The 25898-nt window shown below is 45.5% G+C and overlaps 1 protein-coding gene across 1 annotated transcript in view; it reads left to right on the forward strand.

Annotated features, from left to right (window-relative positions):
* The window catches only part of LOC137419146 (voltage-dependent T-type calcium channel subunit alpha-1G), a 640444-nt gene that overhangs the window by 73276 nt on the left and 541270 nt on the right, over positions 1-25898 (forward strand).

Here is a 25898-nt window from a genome sequence, read left to right on the forward strand (position 1 = left end):
TACTAATGACTCACTTTTAGCAGGTTCACTTGTCTCTTATCGCTACGCAGCTAACACAAAAAACATTCACATTAGGATACAAGCATGAAACTTGGCCGTGATATTCGTTTATAGATCCTGTTTAAATCCAGTCGAAAATTCAAAATGGCAGCCTTTCTTTCAAAATATCATTTTTCAAAATGGCCACCAAAATTGCGATAAAGTGCCATAAGTCAATACAAAATCACACAACTGCATATTATCTATGAGGTCGTTAAAAAATTTATATTTATCTTAATTAGGTAAATCGAAAAATGTAACTACCGTACCTCGTACAACCTAAATTCAATATTTAAAAGTTTATGGCGATTTTTAGCAATTTTGGTGGCCATTTTGAAAAAGATGACCGCCTAATGGGTGTTAGCTGCCTAGCTAATACCACTCATACAGAATATTATTGTCAGGCTCGTAAATTTGTGTACGTCACAAACTCTTTGAGAACTTGAAAAACTCTTCACTGTATGGCTCCCGATATGCCAACGTATAGTAGATTTTACCATTGCTGATGACATGTAAAGGCAGAAACAGATTGGTTTCTACTTCCCATTCTGACATATAGTCACGCGAAAAAGTAAGTACACCCCGTGTAAAGTTTAGACTTTTTCAACATATTTCAACATACAGCTATTTGATCTTCATTTCAACAATATTGACAGATAAAGGTGATATAATCTATCTATAATTCCATTAATCTCTGTGTGTATGTGTGTTTGTATGTGTGTATGTGTGTATGTGTGTATGTGTGTATGTGTGTATGTTTGTCTGTGACCGCTGTTTCTCGACAACCACGGGTCCGATATACTTTAAACTTGCCAGGTATATTGCTGGGGACCCGAGGATGTGCCTTTTCAAGGTTTCATATTAATCGGACAAGTACTTACCGAGCTATGGCGATTTCTTTACCAAACACTGCAAGCCGTTCGCTTTGGACCAAACCATTGCATGTAAATAGAGGGGGGGGTTCTGTGGTCGTTGTGAATGGACCAAACCATTCATGTAAATAGAGGGGGGGGGGGTTCTGTGGTCGTTACTGCCACGTGGTTTCAAAGTTTTTTTTTGTTGTTGTTGTTTGCACGCATGTTTTTTTGCACCCACGTACGGGCACGCCCTAGGATGTTTACACACACACACCCCTACACAAATTTTTTTTTTTTTTTTTTTTGGCAAGGAACGGGCACCCACGTACGGGCACGTCCTAGCTTATATATAGTACGGGCATGCCCTAGTATTACAAATATCACGAAACATTTACATTTTGTTGTCCATTGTATAATTTAAATAAACATAAATGCAAATTTCGCATGTGGAAAAGTAAGTACACCCCTACATTTATCACTACCTCAAATACCTAAATTAGAATCAGGTGCACCAGCTCAGGTGGAAATGATTAGAACATCGTTAGATAGTATCTTGGAGGAACCTGTCTTATTTAAACCTCAGACATTTCGTTTGGTTTGCTCTTTGTTGTTGAAGTGTGCGGCGTCACCATGCCTAGATCAAAAGAGCTCTCTGAGGCCTTCAGAAAGAAGATTATAGATGCCTACGAGTCTGGGAAGGGATTTAAAAAGATCTCCAAACAATTTGAAATCAATCATTCGACTGTCCGGAAGATCATCCACAAGTGGAGAAGATTCCAAACAACTGTCAACTTGTTCAGGCCAGGCCGCCCCAGCAAGTTCAGCCCGAGAGCAGACCGCAAGATGCTGAAAGAAGTCTCGAAGAACCCCAGAATGTCATCACGGGACCTACAGGTAGCTCTTGCCACTTTTGATGTCAAAGTGCACGAGTCTACCATTAGAAAGAGGCTGCACAAATTTGATCTACATGGGAGGTGTGCCGGGAGGAAACCTTTGCTGTCCAGAAAGAACATCAGGGCAAGACTAAAGTTTGCCAATGAACACCAAGGCAAAGACCAGTACTTCTGGAACAATGTGCTCTGGACAGATGAGTCAAAGGTAGAGCTATTTGGCCACAGTACCAGAAGACATGTTTGGCGAAAACCAAAGACAGCATTTGACCACAAGAACCTGATACCAACTGTAAAGCATGGTGGTGGAAATATTATGGTTTGGGGCAGCTTTGCTGCATCAGGACCTGGGAAGCTCACCATCATAGAACCCACGATGAATTCTTCATTGTACCAGAGGGTGCTTGAGGATGATGTGAGGCCATCTGTCGGAAAGTTGAAGCTCAACCGAAGGTGGACCTTGCAACATGACAATGACCCTAAACATACCAGTAAATCCACCAAGGAATGGCTGAAAAGAAAGAAATGGAAGGTTCTGGAATGGCCAGGTCAAAGCCCGGATCTAAATCCCATCGAGATGTTGTGAGGGGATTTGAAACGAGCTGTGCATGCAAGAAACCCCTCAAACATCGCACAGCTGAAAGAATTCTGCATGGAGGAGTGGGCAAAAATTTCTCCCAGTCGATGTCAGAGACTGGTAGACAGTTATAAGAAACGCCTACTTGAGGTTGTTTCTGCCAAAGGGGGCAATACCACCTATTAGATCCAAGGGTGTACTTACTTTTTCCACAGAAGGAAATGGCATCTCTGTTAATTTTTTGTTGAATAAATTATGGCAAAGTCAATTCTTCATTGTTTTTTGTTCAATTAGATCACCTTTATATATGGATACTGTTGAAATGAAGATCAAATATTGATATGTCCACATATGTTAAAAAGATTTAAAAAACATTTCATGGGGTGTACTTACTTTTTCACGTGACTGTAATTACACCATGCATGATCCAAGGAAGACCCTCACACTAGGATGAAGACTTTTGATGATTAATTGGTTTTGAGATATGTTTATTAAATGGAACTCGCTGCCTTGTAAATCTCATCTCTTTGCACTTGAAACAGGGAGAGGTATCTCCTTGCAATATTGAGTGTCACTGGGCCAAGCCCAGTGATCTCACAAATGGTCCTCTTTGAGACTCAGTCATACCATCCAATCCCAAAGATGCAGCATTGACATCTCTTATGGAAAGCTTTCAAGGATCTTGGTCCTTTTTCAGAAGTGTCCAGGTCTCAAAATCACAGAGTAGAACAGGTAGGATGCATATTGTATAAATGTGGAGCTTAGATGGAAAACTAAGTAGGTGCTGTTTTCAGATGACATTTACTTGCCACATGACAGAGCCAGTCATGCCAATTCGTCTACACATCAGGGCCACAGTATCCAGAGGAATAAGTGTTGGAGCCCAGGTAGGTGAAGTCGTCTTCTGACCGCACTACCATGCTGGAGTTAGGTGCTGGTAAAGGAGAAGAGAAGGGGGTGGGGGAAAGGAGGACTCATGGCAACATCCTGTACTTTGTTTCTTTATATGAGGGCTTGAGGTCGAGGTTATTAGCTGCTGATTCAAAGTGATTGAGCATGGCTGGCCAGTGGGCACAGTCTCTCACAAATAGGACAGCATAATCTGCATAAAGTAGATCGGTGATGACTTCTCCACTGGCATCAATTCTGACCTGGTCTGCACACCTTGACATGATCCAGTCCATGGCGCAGCAGAAAATGGAAGGAGCAAGGACACAGCCCTGACAAACTCCATAAGATGGAAAGGTTGATGATAAGTCAGTGTCCACTCTAATGCAGGATTTTCATCTTCATGGAAGTTCCGGAATAGGTTGAGTAGTGGTAATGGAACTCCATTGACGATCAGCAACTTTCATAGGGATGTCCGATTGACTGAGTCCAATGCGGCCTTGATGTTGATGCATGCGACATTCAATGGGTGCTGAACTCCCTACACTCTCCCTCCACACTCTTCCTCCACACACATTATAGTCTCCCTCTACACTCTCCCTCTGCACTCTCCCTCCACACACTCTCTGTCCTCTCTCTCTCCCCCTCTCCCCTCCTCTCTCTCTCCCCTCTCCCCTCCTCTCTCTCTCGCCCTCTCTCTCTCTCTCTCTCTCTCTCTCTCTCTCTCTCCATCTTAGTGGTTCTCAACTGGTGGTCCATGTTGACATTTTTCAGTGGTCCACAGGAACATTGTCCAAAGTCACATGGCGTGAGAGATAAATTTAAAACCAAAATGTTTGTTTTCTACTCCTTTTTATCATGGCTCAAAGAGAAGGTGATCCACGGAAAATTTTTGATTGACCTGGTGCTCTGTGGACAGAAACGGGCTTAGAACCACTGCTCTATCTGAACCTTTAATTTTTCATTTGACTTTTAATCGAGATCAAATGTAACAGTGGGTTGACATCGGAACGTGGGCGGAGGTATATCCATTGACGTATTCGCATCAAATTCTACTTTCTAGTTATGAATGACATAAAAATTCAGAAGAATCATTCTGCGAGTGAAATGTGCAACGATTCTCAAGCAATCGGTGAAACAAAGCCCTTTGGCAGAAATTCTTGTTGTCACAGTACATGATCCATCACTTTGCATAACATGTATATTCCAATATCATTGGATTTCCTAACAATAAAATAGAACAAAAAATTCCTTTGTGTGATCTTGTAAGGGAAACATTTTCATGAACAAGTCTTGAGAAGAAGTCGATTTCCCTCCCATCATCTATACAAAGTGCACTGCCCTGACCTGTGATGTACTCTACTGTACTATGGCAACACAAATGCAACAAAAGAAAGATAACATCATGATAATGTAAATTGGGTTAACATCAATTACTGTCATAAGAATGCTTTGGCAGCACTGACACTCTATTTGAAAGTGAGAGAGAGAAAGAGGAATAAGAGAAAGAGAAAGAGGAATAAGAGAAAGAGAAAGAGGAATAAGAGAAAGAGAAAGAGGTATAAGAGAAAGAGAAAGAGGAATAAGAGAAAGAGAAAGAGGTATAAGAGAAAGAGAAAGAGGAATAAGAGAAAGAGAAAGAGGAATAAGAGAAAGAGAAAGAGGAATAAGCGAAAGAGCAAGATGAATAAGAGAAAGAGAAAGAGGAATAAGAGAAAGAGAAAGAGGAATAAGAGAAAGAGCAAGAGGAATAAGAGAAAGAGCAAGAGGAATAAGAGAAAGAGAAAGAGGAATAAGAGAAAGAGAAAGAGGAATAAGAGAAAGAGAAAGAGGAATAAGCGAAAGAGCAAGATGAATAAGAGAAAGAGAAAGAGGAATAAGAGAAAGAGAAAGAGGAATAAGAGAAAGAGAAAGAGGAATAAGAGAAAGAGAAAGAGGAATAAGAGAAAGAGAAAGATGAATAAGAGAAAGAGAAAGAGGAATAAGAGAAAGAGAAAGAGGAATAAGAGAAAGAGAAAGAGGAATAAGAGAAAGAGAAAGAGGAATAAGAGAAAGAGAAAGAGGAATAAGCGAAAGAGCAAGATGAATAAGAGAAAGAGAAAGAGGAATAAGAGAAAGAGAAAGAGGAATAAGAGAAAGAGCAAGAGGAATAAGAGAAAGAGCAAGAAGAATAAGAGAAAGAGAAAGAGGAATAAGAGAAAGAGAAAGATGAATAAGAGAAAGAGCAAGATGAATAAGAGAAAGAGAAACAGGAATAAGCGAAAGAGAAAGAGGGATAAGCGAAAGAGCAAGAGGAATAAGCGAAAGAGCAAGAGGAATAAGAGAAAGAGAAAGAGGAATAAGAGAAAGAGCAAGAGGAATAAGAGAAAGAGAAATAAGAGAAAGAGAAAGTGGAGAAAGAGAAAGAGGAATAAGAGAAAGAGAAAGAGAAAGAGGAATAAGAGAAAGAGAAAGAGGAATAAGCAAAAGAGCAAGAGAAAGAGGAATAAGAGAAAGAGAAAGAGGAATAAGCAAAAGAGCAAGAGGAATAAGAGAAAGAGAAAGAGGAATAAGAGAAAGAGGTATAAGAGAAAGAGAAAGATGAATAAGAGAAAGAGGAATAAGCGAAAGAGAAAGAGGAATAAGCGAAAGAGCAAGAAGAATAAGAGAAAGAGAAAGAGGAATAAGAGAAAGAGAAATAAGAGAAAGAGGAGAAAGAGGAGAAAGAGAAAGAGGAATAAGAGAAAGAGAAAGAGAAAGAGGAATAAGAGAAAGAGAAAGAGGAATAAGAGAAAGAGAAAGAGGAATAAGAGAAAGAGCAAGAGGAATAAGAGAAAGAGAAAGATGAATAAGAGAAAGAGGAATAAGAGAAAGAGAAACAGGAATAAGCGAAAGAGAAAGAGGGATAAGCGAAAGAGCAAGAGGAATAAGAGAAAGAGAAAGAGGAATAAGAGAAAGAGCAAGAGGAATAAGAGAAAGAGAAATAAGAGAAAGAGAAAGAGAAAGTGGAGAAAGAGAAAGAGGAATAAGAGAAAGAGAAAGAGAAAGAGGAATAAGAGAAAGAGAAAGAGGAATAAGCAAAAGAGCAAGAGGAATAAGAGAAAGAGAAAGAGGAATAAGAGAAAGAGGTATAAGAGAAAGAGAAAGATGAATAAGAGAAAGAGGAATAAGCGAAAGAGAAAGAGGAATAAGCGAAAGAGCAAGAAGAATAAGAGAAAGAGAAAGAGGAATAAGAGAAAGAGAAATAAGAGAAAGGAAAGAGAAAGAGGAGAAAGAGAAAGAGGAATAAGAGAAAGAGAAAGAGAAAGAGGAATAAGAGAAAGAGAAAGAGAAAGAGGAATAAGAGAAAGAGAAAGAGGAATAAGAGAAAGAGAAAGAGGAATAAGAGAAAGAGAAAGAGAAAGTAGGGAGTAATAATAGAGAGGGAGACCATAAAGAGAGAGAGAGAGGGAGACGGTAAAGAGAGAGAGAGAGGGAGACGGTAAAGAGAGAGAGAGAGAGAGAGAGAGAGAGAGAGAGAGAGAGGGAGACGGTAGAGAGAGAGAGAGAGAGAGAGAGAGAGAGAGAGAGAGAGAGAGAGAGAGAGAGACTTTTTGACTTTTGACGTCCTTTTATTCCAAAAAATATAAAGTGCATGGATGTACAGTGTATAAAATCAACAAAGCCAAAAACAAGAGAAAACGATGAAGCGAGGAAACAATACAGATACATGCGCTGATCAGTTCATCTTTTACCGAAAACAAATGCAATCTTCTGCAGCAATACTATGAAGTGTAGAAATTATGAACAATCAAGAGAAAAATAATACCAACTCGTTTTGGCGGACTTCACAGACACTTTTCAAACACCATTTTTCCACAAATCCATCAATTTCACCCATGCTCTTGGAAAACTCAAACTCATGTTTTAGCCTTGCAGCACACAGTGCATTGAAAAACGTCATGACGTTGCATTGATGAATGGGCTTACCATTCCGCTTCTCCTTTCTGGACAGGTAAGTAGCAAGCTTTGCTGTAGCTACAAAAAAGCACAACAGTTCATATTCTTTGTTGTGTTGCCGTCTCTTTTTGAGCCCAAAAATAAAGGATCGAAAAGTAAATCTGAAATTCATTTTGAACGACACAAAGTCTAACCATTCAAATAAAGGAAAAAGTCTTTCACAACCAATAAAAAAATGAAAAACATCCTCATTTACAGAACAAAAGGAGCAACATGCAGATATTGGGGCAAAATTCCATACATATGTATTGCATGGGATGATCCAGTGGGCAAGGCGCCACTGAAGATCACCTGTTCTTTTGTTGATCAGCTTACAATACATTGATTCCCATACAGGTTCATTGGGGGGCCCGGCAGGGAGTAGCCTCTTCCATCGTGCTACTCCATTTAGCGGAGGAATACCAAGAACTTGAGATAACCACCACCTATACAGGCTCTTGCTGCTCTCAGCATGCAATACACTTGTCCCTGTGCTAACAGGTGGAAGTTCCTTGGGAAAGCAGTCAAAAATCAGTTTCGGGAACGGGGACTCGTTGGGGTGTCCAAAAGTATTCCAAGTCCAAAGTTTCTGTAGCTGATGACGTTTTTGAACAACTTTCCTCAAAATCTTTCCAATTGTCCTCTTGGACCGAATCGCCGTCAAGGTTGAAATTTCCTCCACATTCCTCCACCCGACACCGGAGTTTGGCCGAAGGTGCCATACTTTGTTTATGCCTGCCTCAATAAAGCGTTGGCACAAATGACGACTCTTGAGAACATCAGGGAAGAGAGGATTGAAGAACAGGGGTTCAACCTCGAACATCCCTGGGGAGTAAGTGTCCGCTTTACGGCTCACGGTAAGTCTTTCCCAGGCACTGAGAAGGCTCTGGTAAAATATGGGGAGCGTTGATGTATTCACGTACTTAAGGTGAGTCAGGAATACTTCGAGACCATAGCCGAGTCTACCCGCCTGCTGTAAAATATGGCAAGCCAAGGCATGGTTTGGCAGGTTTTCACCAAATAGGAGGCGTTGAATGGAGCACAGGCGAAAAGCCATGAGACGGGATCTCACGTGAACAAGGCTCTGACCACCTTCAGATGAAGTAAGGCATATTACGCTTGGCCGCAGCCAATGATGGCCTCCCCAAAAAAAGTCCACAAGTTTGGCCTGTATCCTGTCCAGCAGCACTTCTGGTGGTTGCAGGCAAATAAAGCGATGCCACAACGTTGTAGCAACCAAGTTGTTTGCCACTAAGACTCGGCCTTTAAATGAGAGGTGCGGTAGGGCTCTTTTCCACAGGTTCAGCCTCCTGTCTATTTCTCCAGTCACACCTTCCCAATTCCTTTCCTCAAATTGTGTAGAGCCCAGGGACACACCAAGGTAATCAACACCATCTGCTTTCCACTCCAAGTTTTCTGGAAGAGCAGGCAGATGTGTTGAGACAGGTAGGCAGCTATTAAGGTATGGCACCCAAAGAGCTTTGCTTTTCGTCCAATTAACCTTCAGAGATGAAGCCATGAAAAAGGTTCTTAAGGACTTTACAAGAGCAACAATGTCTTGGTGGTTTTTTATAATGACGCAAACATCATCTGCATAGGCCGATATAGTCATTGGTGGGCTTCCAGGAAAACAGGTCAGGCCAGAGATATTCTTTCTCAGTGTGCAAAGAAATGGCTCCATTGCTAACGCAAAAAGCAAACCTGAGACTGGGCAACCCTGCCGTACCCCCCTCTGAACCTTTATGGGGGGAACCAGTTCATTGTTCACCTTAATTACACTGGAGATGTCAGTGTACAATAGAGTTATAAAGGCCCTGAAAATTACCCCAAACCCACATGCTTCAAGAACATGGCACAAGAAAACATGGTCAATGCTGTCAAAGGCTTTTTCAAAGTCTAGAAAACATATTCCAAAATCATTTTGGTCATGGCGAGCATACATTAAATCCCGCACGAAAAAAATGTTGTCGTAAATCGAACGACTGGGGATGCAGAATGTCTGATCAGGTAAAACCAGATCACCAATGACTTTTTTAAAACGATTTGCCATTGCTTTCGAAAACAATTTATAGTCAGTGCACATTATTGAAACCGGTCTCCAATTCTCCATCCGCCGGAGATCTCCTGACTTTGGGAGAAGACTCACCACTGCTCTCCTTAGACTTAGTGGCATTACACCTTTTCGCAAGGATTCTTGGATTACAATCAATAGTTCCGGGCCCAAAATGTCCCAAAATTCCATGTAAAACTCAGCTGACAGGCCATCAATTCCCGGAGCCTTTCCAGATTCCATTCCAACCAGGGCACGCTGTAATTCATCAAGGCTTAAAGGCACATCCAGCTCCAGGCGTTGAGTCTCAGTTAGGGTTGGGAGATGGGAGGTAAAACATTTTATTTTATCCTCATATATATCTTTTTTAGCAAATAGTTCAGAATAATACTTTCTAATAGTGATTTTTACCCCCATCAGAACTTGTAATTTCATTCCCACTGGGGTCCTTAACTGATAAAATAAGCTGGGGAGGCTTCGTTTCAGCTTCTAAGTGAAAGAAGGCTTTGCTAGGACTATCTGATACTTTAATGCTTTTTACTCTCAGTCTAACTAGTAGTCCTGCAGCCTTCTCCTGTAATAGTTCCCGGAGTTGGGTCCTTTTTTCAAGGAGCAATTTATAATTTGTCTCATTTTCTTGCTCTGCCATTTTGTTTTGCAGTTTTAGAATTTCGGTTTCTAACCGTGCCAATGTGATTTGACTTTCATGAGTGATGTGGGAATTAAACTGTTGACAAAACAGTCGTATATGAGTTTTCATATTATCCCACCAAAGGTTAGTGGAAGCAAAGAGGGGCTTTTTTCCAACTATTGCTATCCATAGGATGCGAAAGGCTTCCTTAAACAGGGTATCATCCAAAAGACTTGTATTGAATTTCCAATAGGCGCTCCTCCGTTTGAATTGAGGGAAAGATAGGCCCATCGTGACCATGTGGTGGTCAGAGAAGATGGAAGGGGTAATAGTTGAGGAGGTTACAATATTCCTTAATCGTGGGGTGATGTACCAGCGGTCAAGCCTCGCTAAGGATACTTGGCCATTGGAGCATCGACACCATGTAAACTGCCGGTCATTTGGGTGCATCAATCGCCATACATCCAAAAAAGCCCCACCTGAAAGGAACTGGGAGAGGTCACCATGGGACTCGGGATGTGGTTCCGGTGAATTTCTGTCTATTTTGGGCTCTAGCGTACAATTGAAATCTCCCCCCATGCATATGCACTGATTTGGGTCAAACAAATTTAAATGGTTTATCACTTCAGTAAAGAAGGCTTTACGGTCAGTACTCTCACTTGGTGCATATACATTAAAAATAATAAGCTTCAGGCTATTGATCACCAATTCTAGGGAGGCAAAACGTCCCCGAATCACCTCCTGAAAGAGGCAAGATTCAGGTACAAGTCCTGGTTTTAACAAAAACCCCACTCCAGCAGATACAGATGACATATTACTGAAGAAACATTTACCTTTGAACATGCTGCTCCAGTCATGTTCAACCTTCTCAATAATATGAGTTTCTTGCAGTAATATTACATCAACTTGTTTCCGTTTGAATAAGCTATTCACTTGGATCTGGCGGACGTGACTGGCCCCACCACCATTTATATTGAGTGTTGCAAGATTAAGCGTCTTCATCACTCATTAGTAAATTTTGTCTGACACTGTGAGTACTCACTCTTTGCCTTTGTTATGATTTTCTTTAGTCGATGAAACTGCGATTTTGTTAGGTTTAGTTCCTCAGATTTTTTTATGACTAGTTTTGCAGCCTGAATAAAGGGAGCCAAATCAGGGAAATGATCCCCAATGATGACATTTCGCTGTCTATACGTTTCATTGAGGAATGAGAGAACAATATGGGGAGGGGTTGGGGGTTGATCTGGCATTAATTGTGATAATGCTGTTACCTCCACCTCCTCTTCCGATTCTGATAAATCAGAAAGTGGTCCAATGGGGTCTGGGTCAATACCGTTTTCTTCTCCTGCTATGCAACCTAGCCTTCCCTTGTCTGGGGGGTCCACGCAGTGCTGTGTTTGGGAAACATCAGCACATTGATTACTGATTTCCTCAATTGGCATGAAATCATTATTCCCACATTCCTGTGGATTTATGTTTCCACCCTTATCTGCTATATTGGCAGATTTATTATGGATGTCAGCCTGTTCGGCGACATTCGCTTGGATCAATGATGCACCATTCACGGTATCGTGGCCTGAATTATTTACATCATTAACGTCGTCTGTGTGAGTAATGGAAGCGCGTTGTTTTAGCGGCTGGACCCTGATGCGCTTTTCTGGGTTTTCCTCTTTATTTATTTGGTCCACGCTTTGCAGAGAGATTCCAGGTGCATCCTGAAGAGTTTTTCCACCAACAGCCTGCAAATCGAGCACAACCTTTTTACCTGCTCCAGATGAGTCACTATCATGCGGAGCCCTTCGTTTACTCGTCCCCACTTTACTATCAGTGTCCATTTCAACATTTTGCTGAGGAGGAATAAATACGTTCACGCTTGGAACACTGGATTCACCCTCATTAGGAATTTTAAGCGGTGGCAATGCGTTAACCTCCCCCCCACTGGGAATCTCAATTAGTGGAGCAACGTTAACCTCCCTCCCACTGGGCGTATTCATTAGCGGAGCAACCTCCTCCTTACAAACTATGGCAGTGTGACCTGTCTTGCCACACCTGACACACGAGGCTTTGGGACAAGAACGTTTTAAATGTCCATACGCTCCACACTGAAAGCATGTTAAGGTGGTGGACGATGCGTATAGCTGGAAATTTGCTTCTTCAAAATTAATTTTGAAAGTGATGTTGAGGCCTGTGTCGTCCCCACGGTCTGGAAGGACCATATACACCTGTCTGCGGAAGCTCATTACGTGCTTAACACGTTCATTCCGACACCCAAGAGGGATTGTTGAAATCCTCGATACCATTTTACCGTACCGTGATAGCACGGTCATTAACTTGTCATTTGGGATAAATGGTGGTACGTTAGAAATAACCACTCTCGTCGTGGGAGTTAATAGCGGCGACGCCATCATAAAGTGACCGCTTTCCGTGGTTATTCCCGCACTTACCACGTCATGGACGAGTTCCTCGTCCGAAACGAACACCACCACTTTCTGGTTCATACCCGAAGCTGCACGTATATTTTCATCCCCAACAATGCTCCCCACAGCGAGGATGATGTCCTCGACAGGGACTCCATCCGGAGGCACGCACACAAACGCGTGCTTCCTGGTTAAGCCTTCAAAGTCATCGCGACGAGAGCGTGCATTCGCCATTCCGGCGAAAATACCCCCCCCCTCCCCCCGCTTGTCCGAGCCGGACAAGAGGGTATCAAACCTAAATAAACGAACTAAAGTAAAAAATAAACGTGCATTATAAGCACAGAAATGGCTTACAACGCGCCGTCAACGCCAGTAGGCCGCACCCAAAATGGGCCCGCTCTCAATCCTCTCTCTCTCGAAGGCAAAGGTGTAGAACAGATGAAAACAAATGCCAAGGCACACAGGATGGAAAAGGAGAGGGAGGGGGGCAGGGGAGGGCAGGAGAGGGGGGAAACCTCACGACGGACTCACCAAAACACAGAGCAGTTGCTCACAGCCGCCATGACGCTACACCCAACGCACCGACGGCCGATAGGTGGCGACAGAGAGAGAGAGTGAGAGAGAGAGGGTGAGAGAGAGAGAGTGAGAGAGTGAGAGAGAGTGAGAGAGAGAGTGAGAGAGAGAGAGGGTGAGAGATAGAGAAAGAGAAAAAGAAAGAGGCATAAGCGAAAATAAGCGAAAGAGGAATAAGAGAAAGAGAAAGAGGAATAAGAGAAAGAGAAAGAGGAATAAGAGAAAGAGGAATAAGAGAAAGAGAAAGAGGAATAAGAGAAAGAGAAAGAGGAATAAGAGAAAGAGAAAGAGGATTTAGAGAAAGAGAAAGAGGAATAAGAGAAAGAGAAAGAGGAATAAGAGAAAGAGAAAGAGAAAGAGGAATAAGAGAAAGAGAAAGTAGGGAGTAATAATAGAGAGGGAGACCATAGAGAGAGAGAGAGAGAGAGAGAGAGAGAGAGAGAGAGAGAGAGAGAGAGAGAGAGAGAGAGAGAGAGAGAGAGAGAGAGAGAGAGAGAGAGAAGAGAAAGAGAGAAAGAGAGAAAAAGAAAGAGGAACAAGCAAAAATAAGCGAAAGAGGAATAAGAGAAAGAGAAAGAGGAATAAAAGAAAGAGAAAGAGGAATAAGAGAAAGAGAAAGAGGAATAAGAGAAAGAGAAAGAGAAAGTAGGGAGTAATAATAGAGAGGGAGACCATAAAGAGAAAGAGAGACGGGAGAGAGAGAGAGAGAGAGAGAGAGAGAGAGAGAGAGAGAGAGAGAGAGAGAGAGACGGTAAAGAGAGAGAGAGGGGGAGACGGTAAAGAGAGAGAGAGAGAGAGACGGTAAAGAGAGACGGTAAAGAGAGAGAGGGAGACGGTAGAGAGAGAGAGAGAGAGAGAGAGAGAGAGAGAGAGAGAGAGAGAGAGAGAGAGAGAGAGAGAGAGAGAGACAGAGACAGAGACAGAGACAGAGACAGACAGAGACAGAGACAGAGACAGAGACAGACAGAGACAGAGACAGAGACAGAGGCAGAGGCAGAGGCAGAGAGAGGAGCAGAGAGAGAGAGAGGGGCAGAGAGAGAGAGGGTGGGGGGGGGGGGGGGGGCGCAGAGAGAGGTCTCGAGTTATGGTTTGCAAAATGATTTTCATCGGGCACATGACCTTTGACCTGCTCAATCGTGCAGACGGACTAATGGACAACCGGACAGCCAACCCAAAAACATAAGGTTTTGTGGATTATTTTAATGTGTATTTGGCTTTGCAGATTACTAAGGCAAAACAACCGATCTGCATCAACCATAATGTGTATATCAAATGGAGAAGCATTTGTTTGTTTGTTTGAAGCTCACCCCCTTTCATCCCCCTGCCATCCCCCACAGAACTTATATTGACTTTATTATTGGTTGTTCTATAAGACCAGCTCACCCACGTCTATAAATGGTGAATAATCTGATTGCAATTGTGTTTTCCTGCAGCGTTTGTTTTTCAAAATCACATTATTTTATTGGTTTCATATCTTCGCACATTTCCATTTCCTTTTCACTGTGGCACACACACTGCAAAAAAATGGATTTTTAACAAGGAACCAGAAAACTGGGAATTGTAATTAACAAGGTTGGTCCTCTTAGCATACCCATTTTGACCCATGTTCAAATCCCATACACAGTGTACTATATGTAATTGTCTGTTGCCTACTACTGCCCTTGCAATTTGTAATATTGTCTGCTATTTTCGGACTGGGGAGCAGTGCCGTATAACAGTTACAGTACAACAACTACAGTGATGCTTGGGGTGGATCAGTGTGGTGCTGAATCTCTTGTAATTCTTCGCATACCCGTGTGGTGCTGTGTGGTGCTGAATATCAGCCAATGGTGGCAGAGATTTCCCTATTAATTGAAGGTACACTTATTGTCGATAGGTACAGGCACGTTCTGATCAATCTTGTCGTTCTCTAAGAAACACTTCTCATTGGGCGGGCATTCGTCTTCCAACATCAGAGTGGACCCTAAGCATATAGCTAAAGTGGTGAAGCACTACCCGGAATGTAAAACAGTTGATGGAACACTCACAAAGATGTCATGGCCTACACAAAGTCCTGATGTGAACATCATTTTGGGTACAGCACGGGTACAGCTCTTGCTGCGGTTACAGCACATCACCTGATGTCATGCGGCTTCCGGCTTGCAATTGTCTTTAGAACCCCCGCAGACGCCCTGCCCCTTGATGTCACATGACTGCATCCTTTGGCCGCCATGCAGGCATCACTCAGGCAGAGGCCAGGCCTCTGCACCTGGCAGATCTCCCCGAAGCTCCCCAAAATCCGATTAGCACTTAAACTGGCGTGGTTGTTAGTGTCAGATGAGGGTCTGAGGCTGGAGGTGCAATCCCCCTCTTCCCCCTCTCTTTTGTGTCCTTCCCCCTCTCTCCCCATCTTGTCTGCCGCTCCCCTTGTTTTTTGTGTTTTGTGTGTCGGTTTGTCTTTTTGTGTGATTAATGTTAGCTCTTTCACGAGCCTCGATCTTGTATACAAAAAAACCCAAAAAAAAAACAAAAAAAAACTGCTATTGCTGCCGGTACAGCGTATCACCTCATCTTACGTGCCTTCCAGCTTGCAATTGTCTTTATAGCCGCCACCTACGCCCTGCCCCTTGACATTGCCCGACTCTGCTCCTCCACGCCCTTTGGCCGTGCATGCATCACTCACACACATGCCATGCCTCTGCACCTCGCGGCTCTCTCCAAAGCTCCCTAGTAGTCAACTCGCACCTAAACTGGCATGGCTGTTGACATCAGGCGGGGTTCTGGAGGCAGGAGGCCTGTAATAGTGTACTACGGGTACCCCTCATCTCATGTGGCTTCTGGCTTGCAATTGTCTTTATAGCCTCTGCCTAAGGCCCGCCCCACGACATTGCCTGACTACGTCCTCCCCAAAGATCCCGAGCAGCTGATTCACACCTAAACTGGAGCCTTTTGCATCGCGCAAGGCCGCTATTCTCCTCAAAAGGACAATAAGACAGAATGAAGAGGGTAGAACAAAAGGGTAAAGGAAGAAGTGGTTTTTGACTCAAGTATGAGGAGAGGGTGCACAGAGTCTGGCCATATGGATCACGACACATTATTTTGTACATCACATAAAATCACCTCCCACTTATGTTAACACATACTAAGAAATAACTAGTTATACTAAGTTTAACTCGCTAGGAGCCATTTATGCAACAGTATTATAGCCGGCGAAGCTGGTGTTGTGAATGAACGCGTATGTATTGTGTTGAAAAGCCAGATTTTAGCCGGCGAAGCCGGTGTCGTGAATGAACGCGTATGTATTATGTTGAAAAGCCAGATTTTGCTGGATCCGTTGAGAATTTCGAAGCTTTGACGCACCAAATCGCTCCATGGACGCCGCCATCTTGCGGATGCGGAAGTATGCATAAAAAATTGCGAAAAAGTTCAATAGGAGTTTGTTTCACCCGTCTTTTTTTGATTCACAATCTTATGCACCTCTAATTTGTAATTAAAATACTTCAAGACCAACCTCGTTCCCCGGGCCCACACAGGCTCTGGTTATCTTCAACAAAAATCGTCACCAAACACCGGAACCAATGAGATTCGAGCATCTGAAAAAATATTTCAAAAACCAAATCGCTCCATGGAGGCCGCCATCTTCCGGATGCGGAAGTATGCATAAAATTTGCGAAAAGGTTCAATAGGAGTTTGTTTCAACCGTCGTTCTTTGATTCACAATCTTATGCACCTCTAATTTGTAATTAAAATACTTTAAGACCAACCTCGTTCCCCGGGCCCACACGGGCCCTGGTTATCTTCAACGAAAATCGTCACCAAACACCGGAACCAATGAGATTCGAGCATTTGAAAAAATATTTCAAAAAAGCTTATCACGCGTTTCGGAGGCTGAAAACGGCGTCAGATATTCTAAAATTGACGAAGAATTATTTTTTAGAAATCTCGCGGCCGTATGGGGATAGTTTTTCACGGCCGGAAATATCCGAAGTTGAGACGGAATTCACCGAATTAATCAAGAAGGAAATTTTATAAATTTTAATCTCATCCAGAATGCAAATGGTGTCATTTTGAGGTACGGTACCTACTACACCTACCTACTACCAACTACCTAACCTACTGATGCCAGAGTGATGGTTAAAATAGTGGCAAGAGGCTTTGGCTTCGCCGGCTCATTGCGGCTTTGCAGTCGGGTACTAGTATAATCTATCTGCTGCAATTACTCATTATTATTTGTGTTTCCAATACTTACTGTATGGGATTATAACCACTAGGGCATGCCCGTACTATATATATATCTAAAATTATATCCCCCCCCCCCTCTATTTACATGAAATGGTTTGGTCCAAAGCGAACGGCTTGCGAGTACGGTGACAATCCCCCCCCTCTATTTACATGAAATGGTTTGGTCCAAAGCGAACGGCTTGCGAGTACGGTGTTTTTTATCGGACCCGTGGAATTATAGATAGTAGTTTTAATTAGTTTTAAAACATAGTTTAACGGCAACATAGTTTTCCAACGTGAAATAAATGAATACGCTCTCAAATGTGCCGTCCGAGGCAGAGTCTGTTCGCCACGTTCGGCACACGTGATAGCTCGCTGCTCTCTGATTGGTTGAATCGTTTTTTGGACATAGCTCGGTAACTACTTGTCCGATTAATATGAAACCTTGAAAAGGCACATCCTCGGGTCCCCAGCAATATACCTGGCAAGTTTAAAGTATATCGGACCCGTGGTTGTCGAGAAACAGCGGTCACAGACATACAAACATACAAACATACAAACATACAAACATACAAACATACAAACATACACACAGAGATTACTGGAATTATAGATAGATGCTACCCATGTATGTTTTTTTGTTTTTTTAACAACATTTTAAGGATATATGGGTGTGGCCACTAGTTCCTGGATATATAAGACTAAGATAACAATTTTTTTTATTTTGAAGACAAAATGTAGTTCAAAGTAAGTATTCAAACTGAATTTTATTAATCTCAATACATTTCTCCGTCCGCTTTAGAGAACAGCGTCATGACATCCCAAGAGCGGAGTTCTCCTACGGATGGAGAAATGTATTGAGATTAATGGACTTCACTTTGAGCATTTACTATACTAGGGCATTGCCCGTACTATATCTATATCTAAAATTATATCCCCCCCCTCTATTTACATGAAATGGTTTGGTCCAAAGCGAACGGCTTGCGAGTACGGTGACAATCCCCCCCCTCTATTTACATGCAATGGTTTGGTCCAAAGCGAACGGCTTCCGGAGTTTGGTAAAGAAATCGCCATCGCGTGCACAAACGCGCAGGAAAGCGAATGAATCGCAAATTCGGTTTTATTAGTTTTAAAACATAGTTTAACGCCAACATAGTTTGCAAACGTGAAATAAATGAATACGCTGTCAAATGTGCCATCCGAGGCAGAGTGTGTCCTCCACGTTCGGCACACGCGATCGTTCGCTGCTCTCTGATTGGTTGAATCGTTTTTTGGACATAGCTCGGTAAGTAATTGTCCGATTAATATGAAACCTTGAAAAGGCACATCCTCGGGTCCCCAGCAATATACCTGGCAAGTTAAAAGTATATCGGACCCGTGGTTGTCGAGAAACAGCGGTCACAGACAAACAAACGTACAGACGTACAAACGTACAGACGTACAGAGATTACTGGAATTATAGATAGATGAACTACATTTTGTCTTTTTATGCTTTAAAATGCTTTAAAATAAAAGTTTTTGTGTTTTATTAGTCTTATTACTGTCCAGTAACTAATGGCCGCCCCTGCATATTTTTTATCATTAAATATTGTTGTTGTTGTTTTTCTTTCTTTCACACTTGCCAACATCATTATTTCCATTACCCATGTGCCCAGAGAGATGTGAAGTACAAATTGTTATTGGGAAATTAGAACATTTTTCCATTCACCGTCTGATTACAGACTTTATCAAATTCTCAGTGGGACTGACATTTATTTCCTGCCGCGCACAAGAGTGGTGAGACCATTCATTTCAAATTGAATTCCATCTTTCTTCTTCTTCTGATGCAGTCTCTCTCTGTGATGGATTTTCTTAGCTCATTTGATTCAATTGGAACATTTACATCACGTTGACAAACTTTCTCCCACTTTGAAAGAGACTGAAAAGCATTTAAACCGTGAAATAATTGCATTATATCAAGAGGAACTAGAACGCCACTCAGTAGAGCGCATACTCCCGCCGTGGGTCAAGTTGGAATAGTACGATTTCACAAAAGTTTGAGGGAGTAGTTCAGTGACAACACAAGACAGACACTGCACAGATATATATTTAGAATATATAGAAGATAATGTAAAAAAAAACAAGTCAATTTCACTTACATTTTCAGATTCAGCATTCAATTCTATATAAGTGAGTGCATTTTGAGGCATGTGTGACTTCAAATCAAATTTAAAGCCAGAAAAACGTTCGTTTCATTCCGTAGGGATACAACATGTAAAAGTGGCCCAAACGTCAAAACAAAACTCGCTCATTTTAAGTCGTACAAGCTAATGCGACCACTCATTCTTCTGGGAAGAATCCCGTGCACATGCTTGTCACACTTATAAGTCACCTAAGTCTTTATAAGTTCATCAAATACTGACACCGCGATTGACTTTCGCTGAGGTAAATGTTGATATCTCTTCTGAGGGTAAAAAAACAACAGAAAAAAATTTTAAAAGCATTATACGTATCAAACGATACATTTTATGAAACGGGGAAACCGAATACACACTTTGGTGGTTTTAAAATGACAGAATATGTCTTTATTAGAAAGAAAAAACAGAACCTTGAAGACGACGCTGCTAACAAAATGCACCGCTCTAACGGATAACCACGAGTTTAAACTACATTTACAACAAATATGAAAACTATTTTCATATCACAATGTTAAATATAGAATATATAGAAGATAATGCTAAAAAAAAAGAGCCCTATTGTGGAGCTATGCTCGCACGATAAAGCCGGACAAAATGGACGACACCAGGAACGAAGTTTCACTGAGCTATTTATTCTAGCTCAACTCGAAAGAACTCAAAAGCACTGAATATCCCGTTAACACGGGCGGCAATTTATATCAAAAGTTCACCACACAAAAGCCACGCCTCTCAGGTGGGGCGTGGTATGCAAATAAGGCTGCCACGCCTCTCAACGGGGCGTGGTATGCAAATCGAGAGTCCGCACGGGCAAGGCTAGTCAGGACATGTCCGGGCAAGTAACAGCCCGCCGGTTACGTCATCGGCCGGTGCAAGGTGATTGTGTCATGCTTCCGGTAACCGCTACATGCGCAACCCCCAGAATTAACTTGCACCGGGAGAGTCAGTTTGAGGGGGTCTTGATGACCCGGCCAAAACGACCCCTGGCGATTCGTGTGGGGGTGGAAGGTGGCTTGGCGGTGGATGGTCGGGCAGGGGGCTTGGTTGACGGGGGACGGCCCCGTTGTGGAGGAAGGGCCAACCGTGGAGGTTGGTCGAGGTCCAAATGGGCAGGCTTGAGGCGGTCCACGTAGATGCGGTCCGGTTTGCCGCCGATGTCAATGATGAACGACTTGTCGTCCCTCTTCAGGATCCGGAAAGGTCCATCGTACGGCGGCCGGAGCGGTCCCCGGTGTGCGTTGTTCCGGATAAAAATGTACTCCGCAGTGCGAAGTGCTGGGGGGATGTGGGGTTGGGGGGCAGCCGTGGTGGGACGTGGGCACAGGGACAAATCTGGCGGCCTCCTGAAGGACCGAGCGTTGGCGAGCCGTGGACCAGGGGCCGGTGGCGTCAGGGATGAACTCTCCCGGCACGCGCAGTGGTTGGCCGTAGACCAGCTCGGCGGTTGAAGCCTGGAGGTCCTCTTTAGGGGCCGTTTGGAGGCCCAATAGGACCCACGGGAGCCTGTCCGCCCAACCGTCGTCCTGGAGGCTGGCCCTGAGAGGCCTTCATCGAGCAGTGGAACCGCTCGCACAAGCCATTGGCTTGGAGGTGGTAGGCCGTGGTGCGGTGTATCTTGACCCCCAAGGCCTGGGCGCCCGCGCCCCAAAGCTCGGAGGTGAATTGCGGGCCTCTGTCGGAGGAGATGTCCGAGGGGGCGCCGAAACGGGCAATCCAGGTGCCAATGAAGGCCTGCGTCACGTCGGCGGATGTTGGTGATGCCAGCGGGACGGCCTCTGGCCACCTGGTGGTCCTGTCCACCATCGTGAGGAGTTGGGTGAAGCCCCGCGAGGAGGGAAGGGTTCCCACCAGGTCCACATTGACGTGGTCGAAGCGCCGCGCGGGCATGTCGAATGGTACCAACAGGGCCTGGGTGTGCCGGTGGACCTTCGCGCGCTGGCAGGCGACACAGGCGTTTGCCCAGTCGCGGACGTCCTTACGGAGCCCGTGCCAGACGAACTTTGCTGCCACGAGCTTCTGCGACGCTTTCCGGCACTTGGTGGGAAAGGCCGTGGAGGGCGGCAAAAATGTGCCGCTGCCATCCGGTGGGCACGATGGGGTGAGGTTGGCCCAGGGAAACGTCGCACAGGAGAACTGTGCCAGTGTCCTCGAAGGGGACGTCGGCCAACCGCAGGCCTGTGTCCGCTGTCCGGAGGGCTTGCACCGTGGGGTCGGCGGTCTGGTCGGGTGCCATGCGGGCGAAGTCCACACCGAGGTGGACGGCGTTCGCGTCGGACCGGGAGAGGCAATCGGCCACAGCGTTGTCCTTGCCCGCGACGTGCCGGATGTCCGTCGTAAATTCGGACACGGCGGAGAGGTGGCGCTGCTGGCGGGCCGACCACGGCTCTGCAACCTTGGCCATGGCGAAGACCAGCGGTTTGTAGTCCACAAACGCCATGAATGGGCGGCCCTCTAAAAGACGGCGGAAGTGGCGAATGGCCAGGTAAAGGCCGAGGAGCTCGTGGTCGAAAGCGCTATACTTGCGCTCGTTAGGGCAAAGCTGCCGGCTGAAGAAGGCCAGCGGTTGCCAAGCCCCATTCACCCACTGTTCATGCACGGCGCCCACCGCGTAGTCGGAAGCATCCGTGGTGAGGGCGATGGGTGCGTCGAGCGCTGGGTGCACCAGCATGGTCGCGTTGGCAAGGGCCAGCTTAGCGCCCCTGAACGCCTCGTCCATCTCTTTGGTCCAGGCGACGTCGTGCTTGGCCGGCTTGCCCCAGAGGCTTCGTACAGGGGGCGCATGAGTTGGGCGGCGCGAGGCACAAACCGGTGATAGAAATTTACCATCCCCAAAAATTCCTGTAGGGCCTTGATGGAGCGGGGGCAAGGGAAACTTGTGACTGCCTCCACCTTGGTAGGCAGCGGGACGGCCCCGCGCTTCGTAATACGGTGCCCCAGGAAGTCGACGGCCGTTACGCCAAACTGGCATTTCGCCGGGTTGATGATGAGGTCGTGCTGGCAGAGGCGGTCAAAAAGCGTGCGCAGTTGGATGAGGTGCTCCGCCCGGGAAGTGCTGGCGACGAGAATGTTGTCCAGGTAGATGAAAAGGAAGGTGAGGTCGCGCCGCACACTGTGCATCAGCCGCTGGAAGGCCTGGGCCGCGTTCTTAAGGCCAAACAGCATGCGAAGGAACTCGAAGAGGCCAAAAGGTGTAATTACCGCCGTCTTCGGCACGTCGGCCGGCCGGACGGGTACCTGGTGGTAGCCCCGAATGAGGTCGACCTTGGAAAAGATCACCCGCTCCGCCAAACGGGCGGAAAAGTCCTGTATGTGTGGTATCGGGTACCGGTCGGGGGTGGTGGCGTCGTTGAGGCAGCGGTAATCGCCGCATGGTCGCCATCCGCCACCCGGTTTGGGCACGATGTGCAGGGGCGAGGCCCACGCGCTATTCGAGCGCCGCACAATGTCCAATTGCTCCAGCGCGTCAAATTCCGCCTTCGCCACGGCGTGTTTGGTTGGGTCGAGGCGACGAGCCCTTGCGTAAACCGGTGGACCTGTGGTCGGGATGTGGTGTTCGACGCCGTGTTTGACGGCGATGGCCGAAAGCGTCGGCTGCGTGAGGGCGGGAAACTCGGCGAGCAGGCGGGTGAAATCGTCCGTGGCCGGGAGCGCGCAGGCTAGCTTGGTTGGTACGGAGCCGCTCAATTAGCAAGCGAGCGAGCTGAAGGTCTCCGCTTTGATGAGCCGACGGCGTTTGACGTCCACCAAAAGCCCATGCGCGCACAGAAAATCTGCACCCAGTAAGGCCATGGGCACGTTCGCTGTGATGAAGTCCCACCTGAAGCGCTGGCCCCCGAAGCAGAATGCGATGCTGCGCGAACCGAAGGTGCGGATGGAGGAGCCGTTTGCGGCGACCAAGGCGGGGCCGCAAAGCACGGCCTGTTTGTCCTGCACCGAGGCGGGTATCACGCTCAGCTGAGCGCCGGTGTCGCACAAAAAACGCCGCCCGGACGCTGTGTCCGTAATAAACAGAAGGCTGCCGGAATGGCCGACGCTCATGGCAGGCAGCGAGCGCCGGCCTGGTCGTTTCCCGACCTGCCGAAAGTGCACGGTGGGCGGCACGTTCTGGCCTTCTGCCCGAACCTGGCGTGGTAGTAGCACATGGTCCGCTCTGGTGGAGGCTCCGGCGGTCGCGTCGGGTTGGCCTTTGAGCGCGCCGTATTTGTCGGCGTTCGGCGGGTTCTGTAGGAAGCTCAGGACCCGGGCAGCAGTGGAGGCATTGAGCGCGGAGACCACATGGTGGTAGCGCGTCGTGTCCTCCGTAATGTTCCGCAGGGCGAATTGAGAATCCGCTTGGGCGAAGCAGACGGCTGCGTGCGATTCCCAAAAGCCAGGGAGCTTCAAAGCTACAGATGACTCCATCGCCATGTTCTTGAAAAGGGGTCACCAATTGTGGAGCTATGCTCGCACTATAAAGCCAGACAAAATGGACGACACCAGGAACGAAGTTTCACTGAGCTATTTATTCTAGCTCAACTCGAAAGAACTCAAAAGCACTGAATAGCCCGTTAAGACGGGCGGCAATTCATATCAAAAGTTCACCACACAAAAGCCACGCCTCTCAGGCGGGGCGTGGTATGCAAATAAGGCAGCCACGCCTCTCAACGGGGCGTGGTATGCAAATCGAGAGTCCGCCCGGGCAAGGCAAGTCCGGACATGTCCGGGCGAGTCCGGGCAAGTAACCGCCCGCCGGTTACGTCATCGGCCTGTGCAAGATGATTGTGTCATGCTTCCGGTAACCGCTCCACTATCTTCCAATGGTAAGCAATCCTTCAAAAAATTCCTGGATCCGGAATAATATCCTGAGCTTTACCAAAAACTAATCAATTCTTCCTTATCCCAAGGGCAATCGTCCCACCAACTTTCATCCAAATCCGTTCAGAACTTTTCCAGATATCTTGTTCACAAACACACGAACACACACGCACACACACACGGACACGATCGAATGCGTTACTCCCTTGCGGGAGTAATTATTATAGTGTGAAAAACTTTTAAAAAGTGAACACATTAAAGAAAAAAGTGTCGTGCTAACTGACAGTGTAATTACAAGTGAAGCCTTTGTAAAATTCCTGACCTTTTATGAACATTGCAATTTGAAGTCTAGGCCATTTGTGTTTGTTAATAACGGAGTATTATGATGCCAGATTGGTTAACTTTGGCCTTAAAGGTAACTTGATCATCTTATTATTGCTTAATTCTACCATTGTCCTTCGATGGTCAAATAAATAATCTGGCCTGGCACGTGTGGCCGACATCCTGTGAACTGAAATAAAATGGACCCCTTTAGGACGTTTCCCACCCAAATCCACCCTATATGGGCTACAACATCAGAGCCTTTTTCGATGATCACATCCGGGTCACCAGACATGCCTATCCCAAGGTTCTGGTCGACATGGTTACCGTACGAGCCTCGCATTTTCAAATATCTTCAAAAATATCCAAAACTCCTCTACTGCTTCTTTCTTTCCTATGGCTGCAAATTCCTTGGGTAGATTCCCCCCCAGGTCCATAATACCTCATTCTCCTTCACCATCGATGAACCAGTCGTTATCGTAATCTTATTATTTTAGGAGTCGCGGAAGGTGAGAGAACGAGGCCATTCGTAGGGTTCGAACTTCGAAGATGGTTTATTGTAACAGCAAGATCCAGCACACTAAACTCGAACGGAAGTCAGCACGCTTATATAAAGCCAAAAGCCCTCTTCGGAGGGCGTGGCTCCGGCAACCGCGCGTGACGTCACGTCCGCACAACCACAAGTACCAACAGGCCCGTGCACGTGTATTATGCACCAAATAAGGTAATCACATAAGGTAACCGCCACATTATCATTGTTCTGATTTTTTTTTACAATTAATGTTGCTGTCTGTGGATTTAATGAAAGCAACTTCAATGCAGAAGGAAGCCATTCGGCCCATCAGGCCCAGGCAATGGTTGCGAACATATGGTTGTTTGTCGATGCTCTATCCTTTTAAATGCTGTGAATCAAGTAAGGAAGCAGCACGGACCACTTGGTACAGTGTTTGGTATAACTCTCCCTAAAGTGAGGGAGCAGCATGGACCATTTAGTACAGTGTTTGGTGTGACTCTGCCTGAAGTGAGGAAGTAGCATGGACCATTGGGTACAGTGTTTCGTATGACTCTGCCTGAAGTGAGGGAGCAGCATGGACCATTTAGTACAGTGTTTGGTATGACTCTGCCTGAAGTGAGGAAGTAGCATGGACCATTTAGTACAGTGTTTGGTATGACTCTGCCTGAAGTGAGGAAGTAGCATGGACCATTTAGTACAGTGTTTGGTATGACTCTGCCTGAAGTGAGGAAGTAGCATGGACCATTTGGTGCAGTGTTTGGTGTGACTCTGCCTGAAGTGAGGAAGCAGCATGGACCATTTGGTACAGTGTTTGGTATAACTCTGCCTGAAGTGAGGGAGCAGCATGGACCATTTAGTACAGTGTTTGGTATGACTCTGCCTGAAGTGAGGAAGTAGCATGGACCATTTAGTACAGTGTTTGGTATGACTCTGCCTGAAGTAAGGAAGCAGCATGGACCATTTGGTACAGTGTTTGGTATGACTCTGCCTGAAGTAAGGAAGCAGCATGGACCATT

This window comes from Myxine glutinosa, chromosome 1, assembly GCF_964187855.1.
Source record: "Myxine glutinosa chromosome 1, kmMyxGlut1.1, whole genome shotgun sequence".
NCBI lineage: Eukaryota > Metazoa > Chordata > Myxini > Myxiniformes > Myxinidae > Myxine > Myxine glutinosa.